This window comes from Rhinoderma darwinii, unplaced genomic scaffold (genome assembly GCF_050947455.1).
Source record: "Rhinoderma darwinii isolate aRhiDar2 unplaced genomic scaffold, aRhiDar2.hap1 Scaffold_3885, whole genome shotgun sequence".
Lineage (NCBI taxonomy): Eukaryota > Metazoa > Chordata > Amphibia > Anura > Rhinodermatidae > Rhinoderma > Rhinoderma darwinii.
In genome coordinates, this window is record NW_027463514.1 from 12,347 (window position 1) to 37,145 (window position 24,799).

At 48.3% G+C, this 24,799-nt stretch overlaps 42 non-coding genes across 42 annotated transcripts; all 42 read right to left on the minus strand.

Annotated features, from left to right (window-relative positions):
• Positions 1 to 129: 129 nt before the first annotated feature.
• Positions 130 to 245, minus strand: LOC142707776 (U5 spliceosomal RNA). Its single transcript, XR_012868674.1, has one exon. It is a non-coding gene; the product is annotated as a U5 spliceosomal RNA (small nuclear RNA).
• A 314-nt stretch (positions 246 to 559) lies between these two features.
• LOC142707817 (U5 spliceosomal RNA) lies at positions 560 to 675 on the minus strand. Its single transcript, XR_012868711.1, has one exon. It is a non-coding gene; the product is annotated as a U5 spliceosomal RNA (small nuclear RNA).
• Positions 676 to 989: 314 nt separating this feature from the next.
• LOC142707818 (U5 spliceosomal RNA) lies at positions 990 to 1,105 on the minus strand. Its single transcript, XR_012868712.1, has one exon. It is a non-coding gene; the product is annotated as a U5 spliceosomal RNA (small nuclear RNA).
• Positions 1,106 to 1,419: 314 nt separating this feature from the next.
• On the minus strand, positions 1,420 to 1,535 carry LOC142707772 (U5 spliceosomal RNA). The gene has a single exon (XR_012868670.1). It is a non-coding gene; the product is annotated as a U5 spliceosomal RNA (small nuclear RNA).
• A 314-nt stretch (positions 1,536 to 1,849) lies between these two features.
• On the minus strand, positions 1,850 to 1,965 carry LOC142707819 (U5 spliceosomal RNA). Its single transcript, XR_012868713.1, has one exon. It is a non-coding gene; the product is annotated as a U5 spliceosomal RNA (small nuclear RNA).
• A 314-nt stretch (positions 1,966 to 2,279) lies between these two features.
• On the minus strand, positions 2,280 to 2,395 carry LOC142707820 (U5 spliceosomal RNA). Its single transcript, XR_012868714.1, has one exon. It is a non-coding gene; the product is annotated as a U5 spliceosomal RNA (small nuclear RNA).
• A 314-nt stretch (positions 2,396 to 2,709) lies between these two features.
• On the minus strand, positions 2,710 to 2,825 carry LOC142707821 (U5 spliceosomal RNA). The gene has a single exon (XR_012868715.1). It is a non-coding gene; the product is annotated as a U5 spliceosomal RNA (small nuclear RNA).
• A 314-nt stretch (positions 2,826 to 3,139) lies between these two features.
• Positions 3,140 to 3,255, minus strand: LOC142707822 (U5 spliceosomal RNA). Its single transcript, XR_012868716.1, has one exon. It is a non-coding gene; the product is annotated as a U5 spliceosomal RNA (small nuclear RNA).
• Positions 3,256 to 3,569: 314 nt separating this feature from the next.
• On the minus strand, positions 3,570 to 3,685 carry LOC142707823 (U5 spliceosomal RNA). The gene has a single exon (XR_012868717.1). It is a non-coding gene; the product is annotated as a U5 spliceosomal RNA (small nuclear RNA).
• A 314-nt stretch (positions 3,686 to 3,999) lies between these two features.
• Positions 4,000 to 4,115, minus strand: LOC142707826 (U5 spliceosomal RNA). The gene has a single exon (XR_012868719.1). It is a non-coding gene; the product is annotated as a U5 spliceosomal RNA (small nuclear RNA).
• Positions 4,116 to 4,429: 314 nt separating this feature from the next.
• On the minus strand, positions 4,430 to 4,545 carry LOC142707767 (U5 spliceosomal RNA). Its single transcript, XR_012868666.1, has one exon. It is a non-coding gene; the product is annotated as a U5 spliceosomal RNA (small nuclear RNA).
• Positions 4,546 to 4,859: 314 nt separating this feature from the next.
• Positions 4,860 to 4,975, minus strand: LOC142707827 (U5 spliceosomal RNA). The gene has a single exon (XR_012868720.1). It is a non-coding gene; the product is annotated as a U5 spliceosomal RNA (small nuclear RNA).
• A 315-nt stretch (positions 4,976 to 5,290) lies between these two features.
• On the minus strand, positions 5,291 to 5,406 carry LOC142707795 (U5 spliceosomal RNA). The gene has a single exon (XR_012868691.1). It is a non-coding gene; the product is annotated as a U5 spliceosomal RNA (small nuclear RNA).
• Positions 5,407 to 5,720: 314 nt separating this feature from the next.
• LOC142707828 (U5 spliceosomal RNA) lies at positions 5,721 to 5,836 on the minus strand. The gene has a single exon (XR_012868721.1). It is a non-coding gene; the product is annotated as a U5 spliceosomal RNA (small nuclear RNA).
• Positions 5,837 to 6,150: 314 nt separating this feature from the next.
• LOC142707829 (U5 spliceosomal RNA) lies at positions 6,151 to 6,266 on the minus strand. Its single transcript, XR_012868722.1, has one exon. It is a non-coding gene; the product is annotated as a U5 spliceosomal RNA (small nuclear RNA).
• A 314-nt stretch (positions 6,267 to 6,580) lies between these two features.
• On the minus strand, positions 6,581 to 6,696 carry LOC142707830 (U5 spliceosomal RNA). Its single transcript, XR_012868723.1, has one exon. It is a non-coding gene; the product is annotated as a U5 spliceosomal RNA (small nuclear RNA).
• A 314-nt stretch (positions 6,697 to 7,010) lies between these two features.
• LOC142707831 (U5 spliceosomal RNA) lies at positions 7,011 to 7,126 on the minus strand. Its single transcript, XR_012868724.1, has one exon. It is a non-coding gene; the product is annotated as a U5 spliceosomal RNA (small nuclear RNA).
• Positions 7,127 to 7,440: 314 nt separating this feature from the next.
• Positions 7,441 to 7,556, minus strand: LOC142707788 (U5 spliceosomal RNA). The gene has a single exon (XR_012868685.1). It is a non-coding gene; the product is annotated as a U5 spliceosomal RNA (small nuclear RNA).
• Positions 7,557 to 7,870: 314 nt separating this feature from the next.
• LOC142707832 (U5 spliceosomal RNA) lies at positions 7,871 to 7,986 on the minus strand. Its single transcript, XR_012868725.1, has one exon. It is a non-coding gene; the product is annotated as a U5 spliceosomal RNA (small nuclear RNA).
• A 314-nt stretch (positions 7,987 to 8,300) lies between these two features.
• Positions 8,301 to 8,416, minus strand: LOC142707833 (U5 spliceosomal RNA). Its single transcript, XR_012868726.1, has one exon. It is a non-coding gene; the product is annotated as a U5 spliceosomal RNA (small nuclear RNA).
• A 314-nt stretch (positions 8,417 to 8,730) lies between these two features.
• Positions 8,731 to 8,846, minus strand: LOC142707834 (U5 spliceosomal RNA). Its single transcript, XR_012868727.1, has one exon. It is a non-coding gene; the product is annotated as a U5 spliceosomal RNA (small nuclear RNA).
• A 314-nt stretch (positions 8,847 to 9,160) lies between these two features.
• LOC142707836 (U5 spliceosomal RNA) lies at positions 9,161 to 9,276 on the minus strand. Its single transcript, XR_012868728.1, has one exon. It is a non-coding gene; the product is annotated as a U5 spliceosomal RNA (small nuclear RNA).
• A 314-nt stretch (positions 9,277 to 9,590) lies between these two features.
• On the minus strand, positions 9,591 to 9,706 carry LOC142707838 (U5 spliceosomal RNA). Its single transcript, XR_012868730.1, has one exon. It is a non-coding gene; the product is annotated as a U5 spliceosomal RNA (small nuclear RNA).
• A 314-nt stretch (positions 9,707 to 10,020) lies between these two features.
• LOC142707839 (U5 spliceosomal RNA) lies at positions 10,021 to 10,136 on the minus strand. The gene has a single exon (XR_012868731.1). It is a non-coding gene; the product is annotated as a U5 spliceosomal RNA (small nuclear RNA).
• A 314-nt stretch (positions 10,137 to 10,450) lies between these two features.
• Positions 10,451 to 10,566, minus strand: LOC142707840 (U5 spliceosomal RNA). The gene has a single exon (XR_012868732.1). It is a non-coding gene; the product is annotated as a U5 spliceosomal RNA (small nuclear RNA).
• A 314-nt stretch (positions 10,567 to 10,880) lies between these two features.
• Positions 10,881 to 10,996, minus strand: LOC142707777 (U5 spliceosomal RNA). Its single transcript, XR_012868675.1, has one exon. It is a non-coding gene; the product is annotated as a U5 spliceosomal RNA (small nuclear RNA).
• A 7,155-nt stretch (positions 10,997 to 18,151) lies between these two features.
• LOC142707841 (U5 spliceosomal RNA) lies at positions 18,152 to 18,267 on the minus strand. The gene has a single exon (XR_012868733.1). It is a non-coding gene; the product is annotated as a U5 spliceosomal RNA (small nuclear RNA).
• A 314-nt stretch (positions 18,268 to 18,581) lies between these two features.
• LOC142707842 (U5 spliceosomal RNA) lies at positions 18,582 to 18,697 on the minus strand. Its single transcript, XR_012868734.1, has one exon. It is a non-coding gene; the product is annotated as a U5 spliceosomal RNA (small nuclear RNA).
• A 314-nt stretch (positions 18,698 to 19,011) lies between these two features.
• LOC142707660 (U5 spliceosomal RNA) lies at positions 19,012 to 19,127 on the minus strand. Its single transcript, XR_012868568.1, has one exon. It is a non-coding gene; the product is annotated as a U5 spliceosomal RNA (small nuclear RNA).
• A 314-nt stretch (positions 19,128 to 19,441) lies between these two features.
• LOC142707768 (U5 spliceosomal RNA) lies at positions 19,442 to 19,557 on the minus strand. The gene has a single exon (XR_012868667.1). It is a non-coding gene; the product is annotated as a U5 spliceosomal RNA (small nuclear RNA).
• A 314-nt stretch (positions 19,558 to 19,871) lies between these two features.
• On the minus strand, positions 19,872 to 19,987 carry LOC142707661 (U5 spliceosomal RNA). The gene has a single exon (XR_012868569.1). It is a non-coding gene; the product is annotated as a U5 spliceosomal RNA (small nuclear RNA).
• A 314-nt stretch (positions 19,988 to 20,301) lies between these two features.
• Positions 20,302 to 20,417, minus strand: LOC142707662 (U5 spliceosomal RNA). Its single transcript, XR_012868570.1, has one exon. It is a non-coding gene; the product is annotated as a U5 spliceosomal RNA (small nuclear RNA).
• Positions 20,418 to 20,731: 314 nt separating this feature from the next.
• On the minus strand, positions 20,732 to 20,847 carry LOC142707663 (U5 spliceosomal RNA). The gene has a single exon (XR_012868571.1). It is a non-coding gene; the product is annotated as a U5 spliceosomal RNA (small nuclear RNA).
• Positions 20,848 to 21,161: 314 nt separating this feature from the next.
• Positions 21,162 to 21,277, minus strand: LOC142707763 (U5 spliceosomal RNA). The gene has a single exon (XR_012868662.1). It is a non-coding gene; the product is annotated as a U5 spliceosomal RNA (small nuclear RNA).
• A 314-nt stretch (positions 21,278 to 21,591) lies between these two features.
• Positions 21,592 to 21,707, minus strand: LOC142707664 (U5 spliceosomal RNA). The gene has a single exon (XR_012868572.1). It is a non-coding gene; the product is annotated as a U5 spliceosomal RNA (small nuclear RNA).
• A 314-nt stretch (positions 21,708 to 22,021) lies between these two features.
• On the minus strand, positions 22,022 to 22,137 carry LOC142707666 (U5 spliceosomal RNA). Its single transcript, XR_012868574.1, has one exon. It is a non-coding gene; the product is annotated as a U5 spliceosomal RNA (small nuclear RNA).
• A 314-nt stretch (positions 22,138 to 22,451) lies between these two features.
• On the minus strand, positions 22,452 to 22,567 carry LOC142707667 (U5 spliceosomal RNA). Its single transcript, XR_012868575.1, has one exon. It is a non-coding gene; the product is annotated as a U5 spliceosomal RNA (small nuclear RNA).
• A 314-nt stretch (positions 22,568 to 22,881) lies between these two features.
• LOC142707668 (U5 spliceosomal RNA) lies at positions 22,882 to 22,997 on the minus strand. Its single transcript, XR_012868576.1, has one exon. It is a non-coding gene; the product is annotated as a U5 spliceosomal RNA (small nuclear RNA).
• A 314-nt stretch (positions 22,998 to 23,311) lies between these two features.
• On the minus strand, positions 23,312 to 23,427 carry LOC142707669 (U5 spliceosomal RNA). The gene has a single exon (XR_012868577.1). It is a non-coding gene; the product is annotated as a U5 spliceosomal RNA (small nuclear RNA).
• A 314-nt stretch (positions 23,428 to 23,741) lies between these two features.
• On the minus strand, positions 23,742 to 23,857 carry LOC142707671 (U5 spliceosomal RNA). The gene has a single exon (XR_012868578.1). It is a non-coding gene; the product is annotated as a U5 spliceosomal RNA (small nuclear RNA).
• A 309-nt stretch (positions 23,858 to 24,166) lies between these two features.
• LOC142707764 (U5 spliceosomal RNA) lies at positions 24,167 to 24,282 on the minus strand. The gene has a single exon (XR_012868663.1). It is a non-coding gene; the product is annotated as a U5 spliceosomal RNA (small nuclear RNA).
• A 314-nt stretch (positions 24,283 to 24,596) lies between these two features.
• On the minus strand, positions 24,597 to 24,712 carry LOC142707672 (U5 spliceosomal RNA). The gene has a single exon (XR_012868579.1). It is a non-coding gene; the product is annotated as a U5 spliceosomal RNA (small nuclear RNA).
• Positions 24,713 to 24,799: the final 87 nt, after the last annotated feature.

Consider the following 24,799-nt stretch of genomic DNA (forward strand, 5'->3'; position numbering starts at 1 on the left):
CACAGTGCATAAACAAGTTTGCTTCTCAACAGAAGGAGGCCATCCATGTTGTCAATATGCAAATTCAGCCACTTTCAAGCCAACTGGAGCCAGAAATACACTCTTTCTGCTTTTCAACCTGAACAAGAAAACCCCAGCAAGCTGGAGCATGCAAAAATTGCTACAAAACTCAGTTTTGCTCCTCTCCACGGAAATCTTTAGTAAAAGGCGAAAGATTTATGCGTTCTGAAGAGAACCCAGAGTACTAAGGGACAAACTCTTCCTCCTTTCCTCACGCCATGGCCGCAGTCCTGTGTTAGCCCAGGGAGACCACCCGTAAGGGGGATAAAAACACAGACAGCACATACAAGAAACAATACATATGTTTCCCAGGCTCCTCTCTTCTTTTGGCTGCCACTTGGCAGCTTTCACTTGTTATCCACCCCGGCAACACAGTGCATAAACAAGTTTGCTTCTCAACGGAAGGAGGCCATCCATGTTGTCAATATGCAAATTCAGCCACTTTCAAGCCAACTGGAGCCAGAAATACACTCTTTCTGCTTTTCAACCTGAACAAGAAAACCCCAGCAAGCTGGAGCATGCAAAAATTGCTACAAAACTCAGTTTTGCTCCTCTCCACGGAAATCTTTAGTAAAAGGCGAAAGATTTATGCGTTCTGAAGAGAAACCAGAGTACTAAGGGACAAACTCTTCCTCCTTTCCTCACGCCATGGCCGCAGTCCTGTGTTAGCCCAGGGAGACCACCCGTAAGGGGGATAAAAACACAGACAGCACATACAAGAAACAATACATATGTTTCCCAGGCTCCTCTCTTCTTTTGGCTGCCACTTGGCAGCTTTCACTTGTTATCCACCCCGGCAACACAGTGCATAAACAAGTTTGCTTCTCAACGGAAGGAGGCCATCCATGTTGTCAATATGCAAATTCAGCCACTTTCAAGCCAACTGGAGCCAGAAATACACTCTTTCTGCTTTTCAACCTGAACAAGAAAACCCCAGCAAGCTGGAGCATGCAAAAATTGCTACAAAACTCAGTTTTGCTCCTCTCCACGGAAATCTTTAGTAAAAGGCGAAAGATTTATGCGTTCTGAAGAGAAACCAGAGTACTAAGGGACAAACTCTTCCTCCTTTCCTCACGCCATGGCCGCAGTCCTGTGTTAGCCCAGGGAGACCACCCGTAAGGGGGATAAAAACACAGACAGCACATACAAGAAACAATACATATGTTACCCAGGCTCCTCTCTTCTTTTGGCTGCCACTTGGCAGCTTTCACTTGTTATCCACCCCGGCAACACAGTGCATAAACAAGTTTGCTTCTCAACGGAAGGAGGCCATCCATGTTGTCAATATGCAAATTCAGCCACTTTCAAGCCAACTGGAGCCAGAAATACACTCTTTCTGCTTTTCAACCTGAACAAGAAAACCCCAGCAAGCTGGAGCATGCAAAAATTGCTACAAAACTCAGTTTTGCTCCTCTCCACGGAAATCTTTAGTAAAAGGCGAAAGATTTATGCATTCTGAAGAGAAACCAGAGTACTAAGGGACAAACTCTTCCTCCTTTCCTCACGCCATGGCCGCAGTCCTGTGTTAGCCCAGGGAGACCACCCGTAAGGGGGATAAAAACACAGACAGCACATACAAGAAACAATACATATGTTTCCCAGGCTCCTCTCTTCTTTTGGCTGCCACTTGGCAGCTTTCACTTGTTATCCACCCCGGCAACACAGTGCATAAACAAGTTTGCTTCTCAACGGAAGGAGGCCATCCATGTTGTCAATATGCAAATTCAGCCACTTTCAAGCCAACTGGAGCCAGAAATACACTCTTTCTGCTTTTCAACCTGAACAAGAAAACCCCAGCAAGCTGGAGCATGCAAAAATTGCTACAAAACTCAGTTTTGCTCCTCTCCACGGAAATCTTTAGTAAAAGGCGAAAGATTTATGCGTTCTGAAGAGAAACCAGAGTACTAAGGGACAAACTCTTCCTCCTTTCCTCACGCCATGGCCGCAGTCCTGTGTTAGCCCAGGGAGACCACCCGTAAGGGGGATAAAAACACAGACAGCACATACAAGAAACAATACATATGTTTCCCAGGCTCCTCTCTTCTTTTGGCTGCCACTTGGCAGCTTTCACTTGTTATCCACCCCGGCAACACAGTGCATAAACAAGTTTGCTTCTCAACGGAAGGAGGCCATCCATGTTGTCAATATGCAAATTCAGCCACTTTCAAGCCAACTGGAGCCAGAAATACACTCTTTCTGCTTTTCAACCTGAACAAGAAAACCCCAGCAAGCTGGAGCATGCAAAAATTGCTACAAAACTCAGTTTTGCTCCTCTCCACGGAAATCTTTAGTAAAAGGCGAAAGATTTATGCGTTCTGAAGAGAAACCAGAGTACTAAGGGACAAACTCTTCCTCCTTTCCTCACGCCATGGCCGCAGTCCTGTGTTAGCCCAGGGAGACCACCCGTAAGGGGGATAAAAACACAGACAGCACATACAAGAAACAATACATATGTTTCCCAGGCTCCTCTCTTCTTTTGGCTGCCACTTGGCAGCTTTCACTTGTTATCCACCCCGGCAACACAGTGCATAAACAAGTTTGCTTCTCAACGGAAGGAGGCCATCCATGTTGTCAATATGCAAATTCAGCCACTTTCAAGCCAACTGGAGCCAGAAATACACTCTTTCTGCTTTTCAACCTGAACAAGAAAACCCCAGCAAGCTGGAGCATGCAAAAATTGCTACAAAACTCAGTTTTGCTCCTCTCCACGGAAATCTTTAGTAAAAGGCGAAAGATTTATGCGTTCTGAAGAGAAACCAGAGTACTAAGGGACAAACTCTTCCTCCTTTCCTCACGCCATGGCCGCAGTCCTGTGTTAGCCCAGGGAGACCACCCGTAAGGGGGATAAAAACACAGACAGCACATACAAGAAACAATACATATGTTTCCCAGGCTCCTCTCTTCTTTTGGCTGCCACTTGGCAGCTTTCACTTGTTATCCACCCCGGCAACACAGTGCATAAACAAGTTTGCTTCTCAACGGAAGGAGGCCATCCATGTTGTCAATATGCAAATTCAGCCACTTTCAAGCCAACTGGAGCCAGAAATACACTCTTTCTGCTTTTCAACCTGAACAAGAAAACCCCAGCAAGCTGGAGCATGCAAAAATTGCTACAAAACTCAGTTTTGCTCCTCTCCACGGAAATCTTTAGTAAAAGGCGAAAGATTTATGCGTTCTGAAGAGAAACCAGAGTACTAAGGGACAAACTCTTCCTCCTTTCCTCACGCCATGGCCGCAGTCCTGTGTTAGCCCAGGGAGACCACCCGTAAGGGGGATAAAAACACAGACAGCACATACAAGAAACAATACATATGTTTCCCAGGCTCCTCTCTTCTTTTGGCTGCCACTTGGCAGCTTTCACTTGTTATCCACCCCGGCAACACAGTGCATAAACAAGTTTGCTTCTCAACGGAAGGAGGCCATCCATGTTGTCAATATGCAAATTCAGCCACTTTCAAGCCAACTGGAGCCAGAAATACACTCTTTCTGCTTTTCAACCTGAACAAGAAAACCCCAGCAAGCTGGAGCATGCAAAAATTGCTACAAAACTCAGTTTTGCTCCTCTCCACGGAAATCTTTAGTAAAAGGCGAAAGATTTATGCGTTCTGAAGAGAAACCAGAGTACTAAGGGACAAACTCTTCCTCCTTTCCTCACGCCATGGCCGCAGTCCTGTGTTAGCCCAGGGAGACCACCCGTAAGGGGGATAAAAACACAGACAGCACATACAAGAAACAATACATATGTTTCCCAGGCTCCTCTCTTCTTTTGGCTGCCACTTGGCAGCTTTCACTTGTTATCCACCCCGGCAACACAGTGCATAAACAAGTTTGCTTCTCAACGGAAGGAGGCCATCCATGTTGTCAATATGCAAATTCAGCCACTTTCAAGCCAACTGGAGCCAGAAATACACTCTTTCTGCTTTTCAACCTGAACAAGAAAACCCCAGCAAGCTGGAGCATGCAAAAATTGCTACAAAACTCAGTTTTGCTCCTCTCCACGGAAATCTTTAGTAAAAGGCGAAAGATTTATGCGTTCTGAAGAGAAACCAGAGTACTAAGGGACAAACTCTTCCTCCTTTCCTCACGCCATGGCCGCAGTCCTGTGTTAGCCCAGGGAGACCACCCGTAAGGGGGATAAAAACACAGACAGCACATACAAGAAACAATACATATGTTTCCCAGGCTCCTCTCTTCTTTTGGCTGCCACTTGGCAGCTTTCACTTGTTATCCACCCCGGCAACACAGTGCATAAACAAGTTTGCTTCTCAACGGAAGGAGGCCATCCATGTTGTCAATATGCAAATTCAGCCACTTTCAAGCCAACTGGTGCCAGAAATACACTCTTTCTGCTTTTCAACCTGAACAAGAAAACCCCAGCAAGCTGGAGCATGCAAAAATTGCTACATAACTCAGTTTTGCTCCTCTCCACGGAAATCTTTAGTAAAAGGCGAAAGATTTATGCGTTCTGAAGAGAAACCAGAGTACTAAGGGACAAACTCTTCCTCCTTTCCTCACGCAATGGCCGCAGTCCTGTGTTAGCCCAGGGAGACCACCCGTAAGGGGGATAAAAACACAGACAGCACATACAAGAAACAATACATATGTTTCCCAGGCTCCTCTCTTCTTTTGGCTGCCACTTGGCAGCTTTCACTTGTTATCCACCCCGGCAACACAGTGCATAAACAAGTTTGCTTCTCAACGGAAGGAGGCCATCCATGTTGTCAATATGCAAATTCAGCCACTTTCAAGCCAACTGGAGCCAGAAATACACTCTTTCTGCTTTTCAACCTGAACAAGAAAACCCCAGCAAGCTGGAGCATGCAAAAATTGCTACAAAACTCAGTTTTGCTCCTCTCCACGGAAATCTTTAGTAAAAGGCGAAAGATTTATGCGTTCTGAAGAGAAACCAGAGTACTAAGGGACAAACTCTTCCTCCTTTCCTCACGCCATGGCCGCAGTCCTGTGTTAGCCCAGGGAGACCACCCGTAAGGGGGGATAAAAACACAGACAGCACATACAAGAAACAATACATATGTTTCCCAGGCTCCTCTCTTCTTTTGGCTGCCACTTGGCAGCTTTCACTTGTTATCCACCCCGGCAACACAGTGCATAAACAAGTTTGCTTCTCAACGGAATGAGGCCATCCATGTTGTCAATATGCAAATTCAGCCACTTTCAAGCCAACTGGAGCCAGAAATACACTCTTTCTGCTTTTCAACCTGAACAAGAAAACCCCAGCAAGCTGGAGCATGCAAAAATTGCTACAAAACTCAGTTTTGCTCCTCTCAACGGAAATCTTTAGGAAAAGGCGAAAGATTTATGCGTTCTGAAGAGAAACCAGAGTACTAAGGGACAAACTCTTCCTCCTTTCCTCACGCCATGGCCGCAGTCCTGTGTTAGCCCAGGGAGACCACCCGTAAGGGGGATAAAAACACAGACAGCACATACAAGAAACAATACATATGTTTCCCAGGCTCCTCTCTTCTTTTGGCTGCCACTTGGCAGCTTTCACTTGTTATCCACCCCGGCAACACAGTGCATAAACAAGTTTGCTTCTCAACGGAAGGAGGCCATCCATGTTGTCAATATGCAAATTCAGCCACTTTCAAGCCAACTGGAGCCAGAAATACACTCTTTCTGCTTTTCAACCTGAACAAGAAAACCCCAGCAAGCTGGAGCATGCAAAAATTGCTACAAAACTCAGTTTTGCTCCTCTCCACGGAAATCTTTAGTAAAAGGCGAAAGATTTATGCGTTCTGAAGAGAAACCAGAGTACTAAGGGACAAACTCTTCCTCCTTTCCTCACGCCATGGCCGCAGTCCTGTGTTAGCCCAGGGAGACCACCCGTAAGGGGGATAAAAACACAGACAGCACATACAAGAAACAATACATATGTTTCCCAGGCTCCTCTCTTCTTTTGGCTGCCACTTGGCAGCTTTCACTTGTTATCCACCCCGGCAACACAGTGCATAAACAAGTTTGCTTCTCAACGGAAGGAGGCCATCCATGTTGTCAATATGCAAATTCAGCCACTTTCAAGCCAACTGGAGCCAGAAATACACTCTTTCTGCTTTTCAACCTGAACAAGAAAACCCCAGCAAGCTGGAGCATGCAAAAATTGCTACAAAACTCAGTTTTGCTCCTCTCCACGGAAATCTTTAGTAAAAGGCGAAAGATTTATGCGTTCTGAAGAGAAACCAGAGTACTAAGGGACAAACTCTTCCTCCTTTCCTCACGCCATGGCCGCAGTCCTGTGTTAGCCCAGGGAGACCACCCGTAAGGGGGATAAAAACACAGACAGCACATACAAGAAACAATACATATGTTTCCCAGGCTCCTCTCTTCTTTTGGCTGCCACTTGGCAGCTTTCACTTGTTATCCACCCCGGCAACACAGTGCATAAACAAGTTTGCTTCTCAACGGAAGGAGGCCATCCATGTTGTCAATATGCAAATTCAGCCACTTTCAAGCCAACTGGAGCCAGAAATACACTCTTTCTGCTTTTCAACCTGAACAAGAAAACCCCAGCAAGCTGGAGCATGCAAAAATTGCTACAAAACTCAGTTTTGCTCCTCTCCACGGAAATCTTTAGTAAAAGGCGAAAGATTTATGCGTTCTGAAGAGAAACCAGAGTACTAAGGGACAAACTCTTCCTCCTTTCCTCACGCCATGGCCGCAGTCCTGTGTTAGCCCAGGGAGACCACCCGTAAGGGGGATAAAAACACAGACAGCACATACAAGAAACAATACATATGTTTCCCAGGCTCCTCTCTTCTTTTGGCTGCCACTTGGCAGCTTTCACTTGTTATCCACCCCGGCAACACAGTGCATAAACAAGTTTGCTTCTCAACGGAAGGAGGCCATCCATGTTGTCAATATGCAAATTCAGCCACTTTCAAGCCAACTGGAGCCAGAAATACACTCTTTCTGCTTTTCAACCTGAACAAGAAAACCCCAGCAAGCTGGAGCATGCAAAAATTGCTACAAAACTCAGTTTTGCTCCTCTCCACGGAAATCTTTAGTAAAAGGCGAAAGATTTATGCGTTCTGAAGAGAAACCAGAGTACTAAGGGACAAACTCTTCCTCCTTTCCTCACGCCATGGCCGCAGTCCTGTGTTAGCCCAGGGAGACCACCCGTAAGGGGGATAAAAACACAGACAGCACATACAAGAAACAATGCATATGTTTCCCAGGCTCCTCTCTTCTTTTGGCTGCCACTTGGCAGCTTTCACTTGTTATCCACCCCGGCAACACAGTGCATAAACAAGTTTGCTTCTCAACGGAAGGAGGCCATCCATGTTGTCAATATGCAAATTCAGCCACTTTCAAGCCAACTGGAGCCAGAAATACACTCTTTCTGCTTTTCAACCTGAACAAGAAAACCCCAGCAAGCTGGAGCATGCAAAAATTGCTACAAAACTCAGTTTTGCTCCTCTCCACGGAAATCTTTAATAAAAGGCGAAAGATTTATGCGTTCTGAAGAGAAACCAGAGTACTAAGGGACAAACTCTTCCTCCTTTCCTCACGCCATGGCCGCAGTCCTGTGTTAGCCCAGGGAGACCACCCGTAAGGGGGATAAAAACACAGACAGCAAATACAAGAAACAATACATATGTTTCCCAGGCTCCTCTCTTCTTTTGGCTGCCACTTGGCAGCTTTCACTTGTTATCCACCCCGGCAACACAGTGCATAAACAAGTTTGCTTCTCAACGGAAGGAGGCCATCCATGTTGTCAATATGCAAATTCAGCCACTTTCAAGCCAACTGGAGCCAGAAATACACTCTTTCTGCTTTTCAACCTGAACAAGAAAACCCCAGCAAGCTGGAGCATGCAAAAATTGCTACAAAACTCAGTTTTGCTCCTCTCCACGGAAATCTTTAGTAAAAGGCGAAAGATTTATGCGTTCTGAAGAGAAACCAGAGTACTAAGGGACAAACTCTTCCTCCTTTCCTCACGCCATGGCCGCAGTCCTGTGTTAGCCCAGGGAGACCACCCGTAAGGGGGATAAAAACACAGACAGCACATACAAGAAACAATACATATGTTTCCCAGGCTCCTCTCTTCTTTTGGCTGCCACTTGGCAGCTTTCACTTGTTATCCACCCCGGCAACACAGTGCATAAACAAGTTTGCTTCTCAACGGAAGGAGGCCATCCATGTTGTCAATATGCAAATTCAGCCACTTTCAAGCCAACTGGAGCCAGAAATACACTCTTTCTGCTTTTCAACCTGAACAAGAAAACCCCAGCAAGCTGGAGCATGCAAAAATTGCTACAAAACTCAGTTTTGCTCCTCTCCACGGAAATCTTTAGTAAAAGGCGAAAGATTTATGCGTTCTGAAGAGAAACCAGAGTACTAAGGGACAAACTCTTCCTCCTTTCCTCACGCCATGGCCGCAGTCCTGTGTTAGCCCAGGGAGACCACCCGTAAGGGGGATAAAAACACAGACAGCAAATACAAGAAACAATACATATGTTTCCCAGGCTCCTCTCTTCTTTTGGCTGCCACTTGGCAGCTTTCACTTGTTATCCACCCCGGCAACACAGTGCATAAACAAGTTTGCTTCTCAACGGAAGGAGGCCATCCATGTTGTCAATATGCAAATTCAGCCACTTTCAAGCCAACTGGAGCCAGAAATACACTCTTTCTGCTTTTCAACCTGAACAAGAAAACCCCAGCAAGCTGGAGCATGCAAAAATTGCTACAAAACTCAGTTTTGCTCCTCTCCACGGAAATCTTTAGTAAAAGGCGAAAGATTTATGCGTTCTGAAGAGAAACCAGAGTACTAAGGGACAAACTCTTCCTCCTTTCCTCACGCCATGGCCGCAGTCCTGTGTTAGCCCAGGGAGACCACCCGTAAGGGGGATAAAAACACAGACAGCACATACAAGAAACAATACATATGTTTCCCAGGCTCCTCTCTTCTTTTGGCTGCCACTTGGCAGCTTTCACTTGTTATCCACCCCGGCAACACAGTGCATAAACAAGTTTGCTTCTCAACGGAAGGAGGCCATCCATGTTGTCAATATGCAAATTCAGCCACTTTCAAGCCAACTGGAGCCAGAAATACACTCTTTCTGCTTTTCAACCTGAACAAGAAAACCCCAGCAAGCTGGAGCATGCAAAAATTGCTACAAAACTCAGTTTTGCTCCTCTCCACGGAAATCTTTAGTAAAAGGCGAAAGATTTATGCGTTCTGAAGAGAAACCAGAGTACTAAGGGACAAACTCTTCCTCCTTTCCTCACGCCATGGCCGCAGTCCTGTGTTAGCCCAGGGAGACCACCCGTAAGGGGGATAAAAACACAGACAGCACATACAAGAAACAATGCATATGTTTCCCAGGCTCCTCTCTTCTTTTGGCTGCCACTTGGCAGCTTTCACTTGTTATCCACCCCGGCAACACAGTGCATAAACAAGTTTGCTTCTCAACGGAAGGAGGCCATCCATGTTGTCAATATGCAAATTCAGCCACTTTCAAGCCAACTGGAGCCAGAAATACACTCTTTCTGCTTTTCAACCTGAACAAGAAAACCCCAGCAAGCTGGAGCATGCAAAAATTGCTACAAAACTCAGTTTTGCTCCTCTCCACGGAAATCTTTAGTAAAAGGCGAAAGATTTATGCGTTCTGAAGAGAAACCAGAGTACTAAGGGACAAACTCTTCCTCCTTTCCTCACGCCATGGCCGCAGTCCTGTGTTAGCCCAGGGAGACCACCCGTAAGGGGGATAAAAACACAGACAGCACATACAAGAAACAATACATATGTTTCCCAGGCTCCTCTCTTCTTTTGGCTGCCACTTGGCAGCTTTCACTTGTTATCCACCCCGGCAACACAGTGCATAAACAAGTTTGCTTCTCAACGGAAGGAGGCCATCCATGTTGTCAATATGCAAATTCAGCCACTTTCAAGCCAACTGGAGCCAGAAATACACTCTTTCTGCTTTTCAACCTGAACAAGAAAACCCCAGCAAGCTGGAGCATGCAAAAATTGCTACAAAACTCAGTTTTGCTCCTCTCCACGGAAATCTTTAGTAAAAGGCGAAAGATTTATGCGTTCTGAAGAGAAACCAGAGTACTAAGGGACAAACTCTTCCTCCTTTCCTCACGCCATGGCCGCAGTCCTGTGTTAGCCCAGGGAGACTACCCGTAAGGGGGATAAAAACACAGACAGCACATACAAGAAACAATACATATGTTTCCCAGGCTCCTCTCTTCTTTTGGCTGCCACTTGGCAGCTTTCACTTGTTATCCACCCCGGCAACACAGTGCATAAACAAGTTTGCTTCTCAACGGAAGGAGGCCATCCATGTTGTCAATATGCAAATTCAGCCACTTTCAAGCCAACTGGAGCCAGAAATACACTCTTTCTGCTTTTCAACCTGAACAAGAAAACCCCAGCAAGCTGGAGCATGCAAAAATTGCTACAAAACTCAGTTTTGCTCCTCTCCACGGAAATCTTTAGTAAAAGGCGAAAGATTTATGCGTTCTGAAGAGAAACCAGAGTACTAAGGGACAAACTCTTCCTCCTTTCCTCACGCCATGGCCGCAGTCCTGTGTTAGCCCAGGGAGACCACCTGTAAGGGGGATAAAAACACAGACAGCACATACAAGAAACAATACATATGTTTCCCAGGCTCCTCTCTTCTTTTGGCTGCCACTTGGCAGCTTTCACTTGTTATCCACCCCGGCAACACAGTGCATAAACAAGTTTGCTTCTCAACGGAAGGAGGCCATCCATGTTGTCAATATGCAAATTCAGCCACTTTCAAGCCAACTGGAGCCAGAAATACACTCTTTCTGCTTTTCAACCTGAACAAGAAAACCCCAGCAAGCTGGAGCATGCAAAAATTGCTACAAAACTCAGTTTTGCTCCTCTCCACGGAAATCTTTAGTAAAAGGCGAAAGATTTATGCGTTCTGAAGAGAAACCAGAATACTAAGGGACAAACTCTTCCTCCTTTCCTCACGCCATGGCCGCAGTCCTGTGTTAGCCCAGGGAGACCACCCGTAAGGGGGATAAAAACACAGACAGCACATACAAGAAACATGACCTGCCTAGGTAGAGTCGTGTGTTAACCTTAGACCATACTATCCCCCACCCCCATTTAGTAACGACACATGACACCGAGGTTGGATGTGAAATGGCCACAGCAGCCGTTTATTAATTTCACAGTTTTATAAAAACAATTTAAATCCGAAACATTCGGATAACTAGTTAGGAATCCACCAGAGAATTCCTCCTAATAATTCACATGACCCAACATGGGTCAGAATCATAAATAACAATTAAACGTTAACATTAACCCGAGCAGAGGAAGTCCCTGAAGCCCCTTCAGATGTTCCTTTCAAGAACACACCGAATTAGCCATCTGCAAACCACCAATTACCTCCAGCCGTAAACCAGCTCGGAAGCACCGTTCACCTCTGCAGATGGCTCCAACCACTAGAAGTCCACTTCAAGGGGATAACACCCGATGAAGCCCTCAAGTGATATACCGACCACTAGAAGTCCACTTCAAAGGGATAACACCCGATGAAGCCTTCAAGTGATATACCTTCTACCAGAAGACCACTTCAAAGGGATAACACCCGATGAAGTCTTCAACCATGTACCTTTTTTGGGGGACGCATACCCCCGATGCGACCCCCCCACCATTTTGTACTGACTGGCCTCAAGGACTCCCCCCGCCAGCTGCCATGACAACAGAACCTACTCCGGAAAAAAGAAAAACATGTTAAATAAGCACACAAAATAAAACACAACGCTCATAGACGGACGTACATAAGACCTAAGGAGTAACAAACCAAGGGTGGGAGGGTGGGAGCTTGCTTATTGTATGTTACTCCTCCCGCTGCTTCCGGCTCAATGCCGAGAAACAGCGGGAAGCGCAGTAACGGCCCCCCCGTCCCCCTTAACTCCTCCCCGTCCCTCCTTCAGCTCCTTCAACTTTCCCTCACCTCATTAACCCTTTCCCTACCAGGACGGTCATGTCGGCTTCCCTTAAACCTGCGGCTGCGTCCAGCCTCTTCTTGACCTGCCTAGGTAGAGTCGTGTGTTAACCTTAGACCATACTATCCCCCACCCCCATTTAGTAACGACACATGACACCGAGGTTGGATGTGAAATGGCCACAGCAGCCGTTTATTAATTTCACAGTTTTATAAAAACAATTTAAATCCGAAACATTCGGATAACTAGTTAGGAATCCACCAGAGAATTCCTCCTAATAATTCACATGACCCAACATGGGTCAGAATCATAAATAACAATTAAACGTTAACATTAACCCGAGCAGAGGAAGTCCCTGAAGCCCCTTCAGATGTTCCTTTCAAGAACACACCGAATTAGCCATCTGCAAACCACCAATTACCTCCAGCCGTAAACCAGCTCGGAAGCACCGTTCACCTCTGCAGATGGCTCCAACCACTAGAAGTCCACTTCAAGGGGATAACACCCGATGAAGCCCTCAAGTGATATACCGACCACTAGAAGTCCACTTCAAAGGGATAACACCCGATGAAGCCTTCAAGTGATATACCTTCTACCAGAAGACCACTTCAAAGGGATAACACCCGATGAAGTCTTCAACCATGTACCTTTTTTGGGGGACGCATACCCCCGATGCGACCCCCCCACCATTTTGTACTGACTGGCCTCAAGGACTCCCCCCGCCACCGCGAAACAGGCCTTGACCACCTTAAGCCTGTGAGTTCCTCCACACCACCACCGCCCTTTCTATGCCTTCTGCTATCGCCAAGCTCCAAAGATCAATGCCAACCTCGGTCAGATGAACCCCGTCACTTCTCCAGAAATTCCCCACTCCTGACTCCAAATCCCTATGCCTCACGCAAATGCCCCCGTTCTTTGCCACAAAACGGGACACCGCCCGGTTAACTTTTATGCGAGCCTTATTGACTCTCTCCACCGATCTAGCTAACCGCCAATGCTTTCTTGGGACTATGTCCGACCATACTACCACCAACTTGGGATAAGATACCCACAAACACAACATATCATGTTTGATATCCCGCACCAACTCACGAAAAGGGCGGACTCCTAAGTCATTCCCACCCACGTGCAACACTAAAACCTCCGGAACCCTATCAAGCCGCACATATGTCTGGAATTCCGCCAACACCCTGTTCCACGACATACCTCTAAAACCCAGCCAATGCACAACCGCATCCTGTCGCGGAATGCGCAACTGGCGACCATCCGGGCGGACGTCCGCCCTCAAAGCCCCCCAGTGCACGTACGAATGACCCATCAACCACACCAGACAAGGAGGCGAATCTGAAACGGAAAACACAGTTAGGCACCACCATATAACATTTTCAAGCATAAACAACAAAATTACAACATATGGGGGCGGACATAGGACTTAAACCTTTTAGACTCCCAACGACCAATACGCCTCACCCCCTCATCATCCAACCCCCAGCGCCCCGCTTCCGTTGCTGCGCCAATCCGGAAGGAATGAGATGAATATGAGCCTGCCGCAACCCCAACCGCCGTCAAACACTTTTTAAATACAGCTCCAAACTGAAACCTGGACAAAAACGACCCGTCCATATGACGTAACAAAGGCAAATCTGGAGACCCCCTGTTTCTCGTAAAACCCCGCATGCACTCCACTGGGCACATGACCGACCCCGGGAGAGCGAACAAAACTATCAGTTTTCCCTTCCCTACTTGGTCAGTTTTAGATCTACGCAACCATACCTCCAGCCGATCTGCAAAAAGGCTCACCTCCCCAGATCTCAGCCCCCCTGCCTGTTTAGTACTTGGCGACACCAACTCACCTATTCTAAATGCTCCGAAGAACGCTAACGAAAAAGCCAACCGAAACAGATCCATTTCATCTGAAGAACGACATACCGATGCTAATGAACCGCCCAACGAGCCAAGCAAAGCAAACGACACCGGCCTTCTACTATCCGCCTCCACCCTACCTCTGCGCAACCCCTTCAAAGCCTGCGATACCAGAAATTCCTTCGATACATCCCGCAAGCCCCGCAACTTAAGCCCAAACGCCACCGCAGATATGAACCGGTTCACCTTCGCTACTGAAAACCCCGCCTCCCAGGCATCCCCTAACCAATACAAAAGTGCCACCAACCTGTCTCTATCCGTATTGACGTCACCCAACTCTCTTACCCACTCCTCCCACTGCCTCCAACAAGCAGCATAAGCACTCCACGTCGTGCGCGCCAAAGACCTCTGTAACAGCTGCTCTACGGGACCGATACCAGATCCCAAAGATGCTCTGGACAAGCCAAACCGAGACGTTCCGCTCCCGGGGCCAATTGCCGAAACCGGTCCCACTGCGAGCGAGAAAGAGCATCAGCAATACAATTCCGTACCCCCGGGACATGCACCGCCACCACCCACGCGTTCAACGACAAACACACCAACACTAAATGTCGCAACAATTGAACTACCGGAGGAGAGGACGCCGTGATGTTATTAATGGCAAGCACCACCCCCATGTTGTCGCAGTAAAAACGGACCTTCTTATCCCTGAGCCTGTCCCCCCAAATGGTAGCCGCCGCCACCACGATGGGAAACAGCTCGAGCAGGGCCAGATTCCGCGTGTGTCCACTGGACACCCAGCTAGCCGGCCATTGACCTGCGCACCACGGACCTCCCCCGTAAGCTCCAAAGCCACCCGCCCCAGCCGCATCCGTGAAAATATTCAAATCACTCGTATCCTGCGCTGGGGCCATCCATAGCGAGCGACCATTGTACTGGCCCAAGAAGTCATCCCAAACCTGAAGATCAGCTCGGTGCTCCTCCTTGAGCCGCACAAAATGATGCGGCGCACGCACTCCCGCCGTTGCCGCCGCCAACCTTCTACCAAACACCCTTCCCATCGGCATAATCCGGCAGGCGAAATTCAACTTCCCCAGCAGCGACTGAAGCTCCCTCAGCGACATTTTCTTCCTTCTACAAGCCCGTCGAACCTCCAGCCTCAAAGCACCCAACTTATCCGCCGGGAGACGACACTCCATTGCCACCGAGTCTATTTCGATTCCCAAAAAACAAATCGTCGCTACCGGGCCCTCCGTTTTTTCCGGCGCCAAAGGAATCCCAAAATCCCTCACCACCTTCTGTAGAGCATGAAGCAAATTACCGCAAACCGGCGAACCCCCCGGGCCAACGCACAAAAAATCATCTAAGTAATGGATCAACGAGTCGACCCCGGATGCTACCCTCGTTACCCACTCCACGAAGCTACTAAACGCCTCGAAGTATGCACAAGAAAGGGAACACCCCATCGGAAGGCACCGATCCACGTAAAAAGCCCCATTCCAAAAACAACCCAACAGCCGTTGGCTTTCTGGATGAACCGGCAACAACCTGAACGCCGCCTCGATGTCAGTTTTTGCTAGCAGCGCCCCAGGACCCGCAGCCCGCACTAACCCCACCGCCTTATCGAATGAGGTATAAACTACGGAACACAACTCGTGATCAATCCCGTCATTTACCGACGAACCTTTGGGATACGATAAATGTTGAATCAAACGAAACTTTCCGGGCTCGCGTTTTGGGACAATACCCAAAGGGGACACAACTAAATCTTTTACCGGCGACTCAACAAATGGCCCCGACATGCGACCCAACGAAACTTCTTTTAACAACTTTTCCGACACGACTTCCGCATGCAAATAAGCCGATTTTAAATTCCTCCGCGTAACCGGAACCTCATAAGGAGGTGGAGGAATAACAAACCCAACACGAAACCCTTCATAAAGCAACTTAGCTGCCGCCCTATCCGGATACTCATTTAGATAAGGGGCCATCCTTTCCACCCTCACCGGCGACACCCCCTTGACCAGCCCCGTGCTGGTTCCCTGACCTCTTTTTCCGCAGACATTTTGCCGCCCCGTGTGATGCACCATTACACTCGGAGCACACGTGCTTGAACTTGCACGTGGCCCCGAACTTGCACTGACCTTCATTAAATTGCCAGCAAAACCCCGCCTTTCCCCCGCCGCTTTGTCCACTCTGACTAGACTGGCCTCCCTGGCCACCGCTCCCGGGAAAGGGCTGCCTAACCGGAGCCGTAACCCGTAACCAGAGAGCAATATCCTTCTGGTCCCACCGAATCGCCGGCCGAACCGCCTTACGCTGACGGAATTGCTCATCATATCGCAGCCACGCCTGACCCCCATACGCCCTATGAGCCTCCCCAATGGCATCAAAATAACAAAACAGCGCCGAACAATTTTCCGGCGCCTTTTCCCCTATCACACTAGCCAATATGGCGAACGCCTGCGACCAATTAACGAACGTCTGCGGGATCAGCCTATACCGCCGCCGTTCCTCCTCGTCCTTTTTACTCTCATCCCGCTTGCTCTTATCCAAATTAAATTTAGCCAGTGGCAAGAGAGAAAAAATTTCAACGTATTCGTCTTTCCAGATCCGATCACGCACCTCCTGCTTTAAATGCGCCCCCAACGGACCCTCAAAACAAACATACACCTCCCCCCGAGCACGATCGTCCATACGCACTCGATCGCCGTCCTTCTGTGCCTCGGTCTGTACCGATACCGCGACCGCCTCTCTAACCGCCGCCGCAGGACGCGCCTGTAACGATCCCACGTCCCTGGGGCCTTCCCAAACTATCGCAGGAGACACTTCCGTTACTACCGGCGCCGCGGCCCTATCCAGGCGCCCCACCAGCTCCCGTAAGCAACCCACTAAATCTGCCAAACCCGCTCCGTCGCGTCCGCCCGCGCCACTACCGGCCCCCGATGCAATGCTAGCAGCCCCCCCGCCGACACCCGACATAAAAATCGCTGGATAAGACAATGATGGAGTTATACACTCACCGGGCTGCACAGGCGCTGTGTTCCCGTCAGCCGGACCATCCTGACCTCGACGATACACGTCCAGTTCACCTTCCTCCAGTTCTTCTCTCGCCGACGACTGTCCCTCCCAACGACATCTTCGGAACGGGGATGAGGACGCGCTGACCGATGGGCCGGCAACCTGCCGCCCGACCGCCGGGACCCAGACTTCCGACCGGACCTGTTGCCTCGACGTCGCTGCAGCTCTAGGCGTCCGTCTAGACGATCCTGACGAAGCCTGCCCCCTGGCCGGAACATCACCATGCGGGGCGGCCGTACCTTGTCCTCCAAATCTTCCATCTGATGGGGGAGGGGTGACAGGGAGCCCAGCCTGCGACTCCCTGCTTACCGCCGGACCCCGTCGCGGCCTGGGATTCCTGCCAGGACGCAGGGCCTGGGAAGGGGCGGTCCTCCCAGCTGCCTGGCCTGCAGCGTCCGGGATCGGGCTCCCTCTGCGACGCCGTGTCCGCGGGACTACCTCCGGACTGAGGCGCTCTGGAGGTCGGGACCGCCGAGAGGGACGGGTCGACCCAGCCTGCGTCGCCGTCACCCCTGGCACCGCTCTCTGCCTGCTCAGCGCAGGAGCGGTTGTTGCCGACTCCCCCCCCCGCCGCCATAGCCATGCTCGTAAGGGGGCCGGGGGAGGGGAGCCTGTCCTTTTCAACAGACCCCGAACGCCGTGCCCGACGTGGCGAAACGGCGTCCGGGATCCTCGTTATGGCAGCCACGGTCTCCTCTAGCCATCCGGGACCGTGGTGCACAGCAGCGGCACGCGGCCGCTCTAACATCAGGGCTTCTGCCATCATTAAAAGCACGGGCAACGGGGAGCTTGCTTATTGTATGTTACTCCTCCCGCTGCTTCCGGCTCAATGCCGAGAAACAGCGGGAAGCGCAGTAACGGCCCCCCCGTCCCCCTTAACTCCTCCCCGTCCCTCCTTCAGCTCCTTCAACTTTCCCTCACCTCATTAACCCTTTCCCTACCAGGACGGTCATGTCGGCTTCCCTTAAACCTGCGGCTGCGTCCAGCCTCTTCTATACATATGTTTCCCAGGCTCCTCTCTTCTTTTGGCTGCCACTTGGCAGCTTTCACTTGTTATCCACCCCGGCAACACAGTGCATAAACAAGTTTGCTTCTCAACGGAAGGAGGCCATCCATGTTGTCAATATGCAAATTCAGCCACTTTCAAGCCAACTGGAGCCAGAAATACACTCTTTCTGCTTTTCAACCTGAACAAGAAAACCCCAGCAAGCTGGAGCATGCAAAAATTGCTACAAAACTCAGTTTTGCTCCTCTCCACGGAAATCTTTAGTAAAAGGCGAAAGATTTATGCGTTCTGAAGAGAAACCAGAGTACTAAGGGACAAACTCTTCCTCCTTTCCTCACGCCATGGCCGCAGTCCTGTGTTAGCCCAGGGAGATCACCCGTAAGGGGGATAAAAACACAGACAGCACATACAAGAAACAATACATATGTTTCCCAGGCTCCTCTCTTCTTTTGGCTGCCACTTGGCAGCTTTCACTTGTTATCCACCCCGGCAACACAGTGCATAAACAAGTTTGCTTCTCAACGGAAGGAGGCCATCCATGTTGTCAATATGCAAATTCAGCCACTTTCAAGCCAACTGGAGCCAGAAATACACTCTTTCTGCTTTTCAACCTGAACAAGAAAACCCCAGCAAGCTGGAGCATGCAAAAATTGCTACAAAACTCAGTTTTGCTCCTCTCCACGGAAATCTTTAGTAAAAGGCGAAAGATTTATGCGTTCTGAAGAGAAACCAGAGTACTAAGGGACAAACTCTTCCTCCTTTCCTCACGCCATGGCCGCAGTCCTGTGTTAGCCCAGGGAGACCACCCGTAAGGGGGATAAAAACACAGACAGCACATACAAGAAACAATACATATGTTTCCCAGGCTCCTCTCTTCTTTTGGCTGCCACTTGGCAGCTTTCACTTGTTATCCACCCCGGCAACACAGTGCATAAACAAGTTTGCTTCTCAACGGAAGGAGGCCATCCATGTTGTCAATATGCAAATTCAGCCACTTTCAAGCCAACTGGAGCCAGAAATACACTCTTTCTGCTTTTCAACCTGAACAAGAAAACCCCAGCAAGCTGGAGCATGCAAAAATTGCTACAAAACTCAGTTTTGCTCCTCTCCACGGAAATCTTTAGTAAAAGGCGAAAGATTTATGCGTTCTGAAGAGAAACCAGAGTACTAAGGGACAAACTCTTCCTCCTTTCCTCACGCCATGGCCGCAGTCCTGTGTTAGCCCAGGGAGACCACCCGTAAGGGGGATAAAAACACAGACAGCACATACAAGAAACAATACATATGTTTCCCAGGCTCCTCTCTTCTTTTGGCTGCCACTTGGCAGCTTTCACTTGTTATCCACCCCGGCAACACAGTGCATAAACAAGTTTGCTTCTCAACGGAAGGAGGCCATCCATGTTGTCAATATGCAAATTCAGCCACTTTCAAGCCAACTGGAGCCAGAAATACACTCTTTCTGCTTTTCAACCTGAACAAGAAAACCCCAGCAAGCTGGAGCATGCAAAAATTGCTACAAAACTCAGTTTTGCTCCTCTCCACGGAAATCTTTAGTAAAAGGCGAAAGATTTATGCATTTTGAAGAGAAACCAGAGTACTAAGGGACAAACTCTTCCTCCTTTCCTCACGCCATGGCCGCAGTCCTGTGTTAGCCCAGGGAGACCACCCGTAAGGGGGATAAAAACACAGACAGCACATACAAGAAACAATACATATGTTTCCCAGGCTCCTCTCTTCTTTTGGCTGCCACTTGGCAGCTTTCACTTGTTATCCACCCCGGCAACACAGTGCATAAACAAGTTTGCTTCTCAACGGAAGGAGGCCATCCATGTTGTCAATATGCAAATTCAGCCACTTTCAAGCCAACTGGAGCCAGAAATACACTCTTTCTGCTTTTCAACCTGAACAAGAAAACCCCAGCAAGCTGGAGCATGCAAAAATTGCTACAAAACTCAGTTTTGCTCCTCTCCACGGAAATCTTTAGTAAAAGGCGAAAGATTTATGCGTTCTGAAGAGAAACCAGAGTACTAAGGGACAAACTCTTCCTCCTTTACTCACGCCATGGCCGCAGTCCTGTGTTAGCCCAGGGAGACCACCCGTAAGGGGGATAAAAACACAGACAGCACATACAAGAAACAATACATATGTTTCCCAGGCTCCTCTCTTCTTTTGGCTGCCACTTGGCAGCTTTCACTTGTTATCCACCCCGGCAACACAGTGCATAAACAAGTTTGCTTCTCAACGGAAGGAGGCCATCCATGTTGTCAATATGCAAATTCAGCCACTTTCAAGCCAACTGGAGCCAGAAATACACTCTTTCTGCTTTTCAACCTGAACAAGAAAACCCCAGCAAGCTGGAGCATGCAAAAATTGCTACAAAACTCAGTTTTGCTCCTCTCCACGGAAATCTTTAGTAAAAGGCGAAAGATTTATGCGTTCTGAAGAGAAACCAGAGTACTAAGGGACAAACTCTTCCTCCTTTCCTCACGCCATGGCCACAGTCCTGTGTTAGCCCAGGGAGACCACCCGTAAGGGGGATAAAAACACAGACAGCACATACAAGAAACAATACATATGTTTCCCAGGCTCCTCTCTTCTTTTGGCTGCCACTTGGCAGCTTTCACTTGTTATCCACCCCGGCAACACAGTGCATAAACAAGTTTGCTTCTCAACGGAAGGAGGCCATCCATGTTGTCAATATGCAAATTCAGCCACTTTCAAGCCAACTGGAGCCAGAAATACACTCTTTCTGCTTTTCAACCTGAACAAGAAAACCCCAGCAAGCTGGAGCATGCAAAAATTGCTACAAAACTCAGTTTTGCTCCTCTCCACGGAAATCTTTAGTAAAAGGCGAAAGATTTATGCGTTCTGAAGAGAAACCAGAGTACTAAGAGACAAACTCTTCCTCCTTTCCTCACGCCATGGCCGCAGTCCTGTGTTAGCCCAGGGAGACCACCCGTAAGGGGGATAAAAACACAGACAGCACATACAAGAAACAATACATATGTTTCCCAGGCTCCTCTCTTCTTTTGGCTGCCACTTGGCAGCTTTCACTTGTTATCCACCCCGGCAACACAGTGCATAAACAAGTTTGCTTCTCAACGGAAGGAGGCCATCCATGTTGTCAATATGCAAATTCAGCCACTTTCAAGCCAACTGGAGCCAGAAATACACTCTTTCTGCTTTTCAACCTGAACAAGAAAACCCCAGCAAGCTGGAGCATGCAAAAATTGCTACAAAACTCAGTTTTGCTCCTCTCCACGGAAATCTTTAGTAAAAGGCAAAAGATTTATGCGTTCTGAAGAGAAACCAGAGTACTAAGGGACAAACTCTTCCTCCTTTCCTCACGCCATGGCCGCAGTCCTGTGTTAGCCCAGGGAGACCACCCGTAAGGGGGATAAAAACACAGACAGCACATACAAGAAACAATACATATGTTTCCCAGGCTCCTCTCTTCTTTTGGCTGCCACTTGGCAGCTTTCACTTGTTATCCACCCCGGCAACACAGTGCATAAACAAGTTTGCTTCTCAACGGAAGGAGGCCATCCATGTTGTCAATATGCAAATTCAGCCACTTTCAAGCCAACTGGAGCCAGAAATACACTCTTTCTGCTTTTCAACCTGAACAAGAAAACCCCAGCAAGCTGGAGCATGCAAAAATTGCTACAAAACTCAGTTTTGCTCCTCTCCACGGAAATCTTTAGTAAAAGGCGAAAGATTTATGCGTTCTGAAGAGAAACCAGAGTACTAAGAGACAAACTCTTCCTCCTTTCCTCACGCCATGGCCGCAGTCCTGTGTTAGCCCAGGGAGACCACCCGTAAGGGGGATAAAAACACAGACAGCACATACAAGAAACAATACATATGTTTCCCAGGCTCCTCTCTTCTTTTGGCTGCCACTTGGCAGCTTTCACTTGTTATCCACCCCGGCAACACAGTGCATAAACAAGTTTGCTTCTCAACGGAAGGAGGCCATCCATGTTGTCAATATGCAAATTCAGCCACTTTCAAGCCAACTGGAGCCAGAAATACACTCTTTCTGCTTTTCAACCTGAACAAGAAAACCCCAGCAAGCTGGAGCATGCAAAAATTGCTACAAAACTCAGTTTTGCTCCTCTCCACGGAAATCTTTAGTAAAAGGCGAAAGATTTATGCGTTCTGAAGAGAAACCAGAGTACTAAGGGACAAACTCTTCCTCCTTTCCTCACGCCATGGCCGCAGTCCTGTGTTAGCCCAGGGAGACCACCCGTAAGGGGGATAAAAACACAGACAGCACATACAAGAAACAATACATATGTTTCCCAGGCTCCTCTCTTCTTTTGGCTGCCACTTGGCAGCTTTCACTTGTTATCCACCCCGGCAACACAGTGCATAAACAAGTTTGCTTCTCAACGGAAGGAGGCCATCCATGTTGTCAATATGCAAATTCAGCCACTTTCAAGCCAACTGGAGCCAGAAATACACTCTTTCTGCTTTTCAACCTGAACAAGAAAACCCCAGCAAGCTGGAGCATGCAAAAATTGCTACAAAACTCAGTTTTGCTCCTCTCCACGGAAATCTTTAGTAAAAGGCGAAAGATTTATGCGTTCTGAAGAGAAACCAGAGTACTAAGGGACAAACTCTTCCTCCTTTCCTCACGCCATGGCCGCAGTCCTGTGTTAGCCCAGGGAGACCACCCGTAAGGGGGATAAAAACACAGACAGCACATACAAGAAACAATACATATGTTTCCCAGGCTCCTCTCTTCTTTTGGCTGCCACTTGGCAGCTTTCACTTGTTATCCACCCCGGCAACACAGTGCATAAACAAGTTTGCTTCTCAACGGAAGGAGGCCATCCATGTTGTCAATATGCAAATTCAGCCACTTTCAAGCCAACTGGAGCCAGAAATACACTCTTTCTGCTTTTCAACCTGAACAAGAAAACCCCAGCAAGCTGGAGCATGCAAAAATTGCTACAAAACTCAGTTTTGCTCCTCTCCACGGAAATCTTTAGTAAAAGGCGAAAGATTTATGCGTTCTGAAGAGAAACCAGAGTACTAAGGGACAAACTCTTCCTCCTTTCCTCACGCCATGGCCGCAGTCCTGTGTTAGCCCAGGGAGACCACCCGTAAAGGGGATAAAAACACAGACAGCACATACAAGAAACAATACATATGTTTCCCAGGCTCCTCTCTTCTTTTGGCTGCCACTTGGCAGCTTTCACTTGTTATCCACCCCGGCAACACAGTGCATAAACAAGTTTGCTTCTCAACGGAAGGAGGCCATCCATGTTGTCAATATGCAAATTCAGCCACTTTCAAGCCAACTGGAGCCAGAAATACACTCTTTCTGCTTTTCAACCTGAACAAGAAAACCCCAGCAAGCTGGAGCATGCAAAAATTGCTACAAAACTCAGTTTTGCTCCTCTCCACGGAAATCTTTAGTAAAAGGCGAAAGATTTATGCGTTCTGAAGAGAAACCAGAGTACTAAGGGACAAACTCTTCCTCCTTTCCTCACGCCATGGCCGCAGTCCTGTGTTAGCCCAGGGAGACCACCCGTAAGGGGGATAAAAACACAGACAGCACATACAAGAAACAATACATATGTTTCCCAGGCTCCTCTCTTCTTTTGGCTGCCACTTGGCAGCTTTCACTTGTTATCCACCCCGGCAACACAGTGCATAAACAAGTTTGCTTCTCAACGGAAGGAGGCCATCCATGTTGTCAATATGCAAATTCAGCCACTTTCAAGCCAACTGGAGCCAGAAATACACTCTTTCTGCTTTTCAACCTGAACAAGAAAACCCCAGCAAGCTGGAGCATGCAAAAATTGCTACAAAACTCAGTTTTGCTCCTCTCCACGGAAATCTTTAGTAAAAGGCGAAAGATTTATGCGTTCTGAAGAGAAACCAGAGTACTAAGGGACAAACTCTTCCTCCTTTCCTCACGCCATGGCCGCAGTCCTGTGTTAGCCCAGGGAGACCACCCGTAAGGGGGATAAAAACACAGACAGCACATACAAGAAACAATACATATGTTTCCCAGGCTCCTCTCTTGGCTGCCACTTGGCAGCTTTCACTTGTTATCCACCCCGGCAACACAGTGCATAAACAAGTTTGCTTCTCAACGGAAGGAGGCCATCCATGTTGTCAATATGCAAATTCAGCCACTTTCAAGCCAACTGGAGCCAGAAATACACTCTTTCTGCTTTTCAACCTGAACAAGAAAACCCCAGCAAGCTGGAGCATGCAAAAATTGCTACAAAACTCAGTTTTGCTCCTCTCCACGGAAATCTTTAGTAAAAGGCAAAAGATTTATGCGTTCTGAAGAGAAACCAGAGTACTAAGGGACAAACTCTTCCTCCTTTCCTCACGCCATGGCCGCAGTCCTGTGTTAGCCCAGGGAGACCACCCGTAAGGGGGATAAAAACACAGACAGCACATACAAGAAACAATACATATGTTTCCCAGGCTCCTCTCTTCTTTTGGCTGCCACTTGGCAGCTTTCACTTGTTATCCACCCCGGCAACACAGTGCATAAACAAGTTTGCTTCTCAACGGAAGGAGGCCATCCATGTTGTCAATATGCAAATTCAGCCACTTTCAAGCCAACTGGAGCCAGAAATACACTCTTTCTGCTTTTCAACCTGAACAAGAAAACCCCAGCAAGCTGGAGCATGCAAAAATTGCTACAAAACTCAGTTTTGCTCCTCTCCACGGAAATCTTTAGTAAAAGGCGAAAGATTTATGCGTTCTGAAGAGAAACCAGAGTACTAAGGGACAAACTCTTCCTCCTTTCCTCACGCCATGGCCGCAGTCCTGTGTTAGCCCAGGGAGACCACCCGTAAGGGGGATAAAAAC